Genomic DNA, 5,288 nt, shown 5'->3' on the forward strand with positions numbered 1-5,288 from the left:
ATTACATCTCTGAGGAGACATACCTCTGACATCATAAAACACAAATATTTAAATCAGGGATGCTTCTAGAAAATCAACTATAAACAAGAGTCCTTTGAGTTAGACTCCCCTTTTTTTCTTTCCCCTCAGTGGGACATTAAAAAGATCTTGATATTAAATGTCATTGATTAGCTAGCTGAGAAGGTAATCTGAGAATTTAGGCTGTTGTCATTACTGAAGCATATTATTTCTTCACTGGAAGTTAGATACATTAAAGTTATAATTACCTTTGAAATAGAGGCATTACACTGCCTATCAAGCATGTAATGAGTCATGTAATGCTATTTAAGATTATTCAGAGTATGCAGAGTCAAAACTTCATGACGAATATATTGACAAGTGGAGCAGGAGCCAGACTTTGATTCCCCTATTCACAATGACTAGCACTCTATTCCACACACAATTCCATTAATGTCAATAACACTATTCATGGAGAATGGTATTGATCATCTGGCTGTACTCAGGGGTTCTCAAACTTTTGTACTGGTGACCCCTTTCACACAGCAAGCCTCTGAGTGTGACCCCCCCCCTTATAAATTAAAAACACTTTTTTATATATATTTAACGCTATTATAAATGCTGGAGGCAAAGTGGGATTTGTGGTGAAGGCTGACAAAATCCCTGGGCTAGATCGTGAGAGAAGGATCTGTCCTGAATGAGGGGGAGGGCATTGTGTTGTCCATGTGTAGCCATCTACCTCTCACCCAGTTCCCCTGCTGCTTAATGAGGGAGTAAACTGCACCCAGCATGAGCATATGCAGCCTGACATACCAGCTACCCAACATATGGGAGGAGGTGGGGAGGAGGCCAAGTCACCTATTCCAAGTCAAACTCTGTCCCTCTTGCTCACTTTCAGCTCTGCAGATCCTGCTTCAGTTCCTGGGTTAATAGCCAGGATGTTGGTAGCCAGCACAGGAGAGTGAGGGAGTGCCTTACATCCCATTATGACTGTGCTATCATACTAGGGCCAGAGTGTGACCCTGCTAAGTGATTAGTTATGGAAGTTTGCTATTGACTTCCACAAGCAGCAGTATCACGTACACTTGCCCTCGCCACTCAATCCACAGCACACTCCCAAGTAGTGCTATGCTCAACAAACTGGGAATGTGCTTTGGAATGCAGAGTGTATGCGGTTATTTATGTTAAAGGGTTACTCTGCATGTGCATTAGTCATTTTCAAAAATGAAAATATCCAGAGGTTTTTCAGTAACAAATACAAAGTTGCTTAGTATTTACTATCAACTACTGGCCACTACATTTAATTTTGTTAAAAAACAAAACCATACTCTCCAAAACAGACCCCAAAATCTGAGAAGTTCCAGTATGCTTCTCCCCCGCTCCCCCAAAAGAGTAGTGATAAGAATATATGAAACCTGTAGACAGAATCACAGTCAAGGCTTGGGCTATTTTCTGATTGCACTATCTTGTCCAGCCAGTGATGTTTTAAATGCCAGTAGTGGCCTGTTCTCTATATTTAAACCACCATCACAGACAGGCATTGTGTTTCTCATAAACATAGCCTTTTGACTATTTACATACGGCTACGCCGTATACTCCCAATCTACCCTGAACCAGGGGCCGCCTGCAGTTAATGCTGCCCAGGAGCAGACGAGGGAGCACATTGTGACACAATTCATTGCCTAGTTCCCCCTTACTCCCGAGGGGAAGTAAGTTTCACCAGCCCTTTTCTTAGTGCCAATTATTTCCCTGCCTCCATGTTTGTTTGGTTGTGCTTGGAAACTACTTCCACTCCTCACCCACAAGGAGGGGAAGTCTCATAGCTGCCTGGCAGTCTACTACAGAAAGTGCTTTCTCTCCCCCACGCTATGCCCCAGGATGTGGGCAGCCTTCATAGGGGACCAAGGGGAGCACTTTACATCTTCTTACTTCCCTGCCTGAGGACGTAACGTGGGTCATGAGTTAGTATTTTTTAAGGTGATAACTCAAGTAGAAGTCACGTGGATTTTTTTTTTAAAAAGTTGAATGTAGCTGGCATTTAAAACTATATTTAAAAATAGTTTTAGCCACAAATAAAACCATCCTATTAACACTTTTCCCTCCAATTTGTATTGACAAGAGATCTCAGCATATCCATATGAAACAAAAAGTCTATGCAAAAGACTTTCCTCTTAAAAAGGGATCCTATGCATGAAGAACACATGAACACCATAAAACATGTTATTTGTGCTGCCTCGGAAAGCTGTACCTCTTTAAATCAGATTATTTTTAGAATTTCTTGGCAGTTAACTTTACAGAAGCAACACATTCTTAATACTGTATTCATGTATCATCCCATAGGCCACTGTGCAAATTGAACGGTTTGTCCACTGTTCTGTAACACTAGATACAAATGTAGTCAGATGCCAACTAATGGAATCCCAAGTGGGAGTTATTTTAGGAAAGGCAGGAGCCTAGTGGGAAAACAGCGAACATGTACTGACTCCCCTTGTCGAATACTTTTCTTCCTTTGTTCTAGAGTGTTTCAAAGTAATCAGTAATTTCAAAGACTCAAAAAGAGAATTTGGGAGCTAGTCCTGCATTTCTTGCACACACAAACTAACACTGTGGCCACTGGGAATTTGGGCATGTGCAAAATGTAGGAGCAGGCCTGATCTTCTGGAGCCCAGTACTGCTAGGTGCTGAATACCCACAGTCCTTTGCAGAACTGGAACCACTTTTTTTTTCTTCCAAATAATGTTACTATTATGATATTACCAGTTTTCAGAAAAACAAAGGATGGACACTCTCAAACCGAGAGTTCAGAAGACGTTTTTACACATCAACTATCAATTCATTTTGAACAAATGCACAGGATCCTAATATTCCATTTCTTTTACATCTGAGAACAAAAACCGCTTATTTCCATGCTCACTCCACATCCTATTTATAAAGGGGTACTGCGTGATTTGGGATTGATTTGGACTATGGAGTTTTTGAACATTTGGTCAGGAGTTCAAATCCTGCCTGGGATGAGAGTCTCCTACCATCACCACTATGCAGTGGTTGTACAGTGTTCTGTGAAATGAGTCAGTGGTCCGATTCCAACTCCACATCACACAAAAAAAAAAGTTAGAATTTGCATTAATTGATACCCTCGTTGACAGGCTCAGCTGAGAGGCCACCGAATGAACAGACCTGAAAATGAAATAGCCACTCACCCTTAGAAATGGTGTCTCCACTTAGGGTTGAAGTGCATGGGCAGGGCAGTATGAAGAATCTTGCAGTGTTGTATCTGTTCAGTGGCTAAATAAAGGATCACAGTCTCCAGGGCTTCACAAAAGTCATTTTTAAAAATTCATGGGAATTTATCTTAGTCTTAAATCAAGAAGGAGAAACTCATATTTAGTAACTAAAAGACTTAGAACTGTATGCCTGGTTGGTATTTTCCAGCAGCACTCAACAACCAATAGATCTTATTTGCATAAGAGCCCTGATTTATTGCTTTAATTAGTTGGCAGACTCCAGGTTCCCAACATTTCCATCTTGTCAAGGTAGCTCAGCTGCATTAACTCTCTTGGGAAAATTTTCCCACAGGGATGGTAAGCAAACAACCTACATCCCCCTCAACCATGTTCTCTCCATGCCTGCAGATCTCAGACAAGATATATGAAGAGGGGTTGGAGACCCCCTTCTACCTGGAAAACAGGGAGATCTCACTTGCCAAGGGTCATCTCCACACACAGATCTGGGGGGAAGAGATCTGGCCAGTAGTAAGGACCACAGGATTTGGACCAGTGGGAGTTTTGAATTTTACCTCAGTAAGCACTGAGCATAAACAGAGTGGTATCAACTGCCCGACATACTGTAACTGTTGCTCCCTGCAGATTACTGGAGAGCTGTCATGCGACAACTTAAGTAGCCTGTTAGGCGTACCACTACTCAGACAAATGTTTCCTCAGGCACTAACACTAGGTGGTCTCCAGGAAGCACTACACCAACTTCCATTGGTGCCACGTTCTGCCCCAAGACATCCTGCCTCTTCTACCTATTCTTCCCAACTGTCTTCTCAACTGCTGTGGAACCTTTCCCTCCCTCCTGGATCACCAGCCTCCAGTCAGAAGCGAGAAGACCAACAGCTAGGGTGATCAGACAGCAAATGTGAAAAATCGGGACGGGGGCAAGGGGTAATAGGCGCCTATATAAGAAAAAGACCCAAAAAATCGGGGCGGTCCCTATAAAATCAAGACATCTCATCGACTCATAGACTTTAAGGTCAGAAGGGACCATTATGATCTTCTAGTCTGACCTGCACAACGCAGACCACAAAATCGCACCCACCCACTCCTGTAACAAACCCCTGACCTATGTCTGAGCTATTGAAGTCCTCAACTTGTGGTTTAAAGACTTCAAGGTGCAGAGAATCATGCAGCAAGTGACCCTTTGTCACCCCACCCACAGCAGACTCATCGAGTGACCCTTTGTGTTGAGAGCAAAGGCATATTTAGGCCTGACAGAAGCTTGCTGTGGATTTTAAGAGTCTGTTCTGATCACAATTAACAGCGTAAGCATAAGTAGAACTGTGTATGTGTAAGAAATTGCAGGATAATCATATTTAGTGTTGTGCATGTGTAAGAAACTGCTGAGTAATCATGTTTGTGAGAACAAGAAAAGACAAAGTAGCTAAAAAGCTAGAAAACATAGGTTTGAACTAACACTAAACTTGTACTGACAGGGGAGGAGAGTTAACATGGAAATGAGAGACTAATACATATGTATAAGAAAAGATGAAAAAATTATAAGTAAGTTTGTGCAACAAAGGGAAGCTGAAGCTGTATTGTCCGATGCTGGTGGGGACTGTAATGAGATTCCCACTTGTGAATAAGTGATCACTACTCACCGAGTGTTTTGCCTTAATAAATATTTGTTAGACCCATCTACTGAGTAAGTGAACCCTTAATCTAACACTTTGCTGACCCATTACTGCTCAGCAGATTTATCACAATATTATTTCAAAAAGGTTAAGGGATCCACGATCAGTGCTTCGGTCCTGTGCTGTTCAGGCATGCAAAGGGAGGAGAGACTATCTGCATACGGTTCCTTTGCTGGGAGCTCCCCAGCAGCAGTGTTCACTTCTGTGCCTCGCTCCCTGCAAGAGAACATGTAGGGGACAGGAAGGGAGAGTGGCCATAGACACCTGTGCAAGTTACCTCAGCTCCCAGGCTGCTTTAACCTGCAACATGGCGGAGACAGACAATCAGGAAATTGTAATTGGTTGTGGGTTCTCAGTTTCTACACCCCACCCCAGCCTG

This window comes from Mauremys reevesii, linkage group 7 (genome assembly GCF_016161935.1).
Source record: "Mauremys reevesii isolate NIE-2019 linkage group 7, ASM1616193v1, whole genome shotgun sequence".
Classification (NCBI taxonomy): Eukaryota; Metazoa; Chordata; order Testudines; family Geoemydidae; genus Mauremys; species Mauremys reevesii.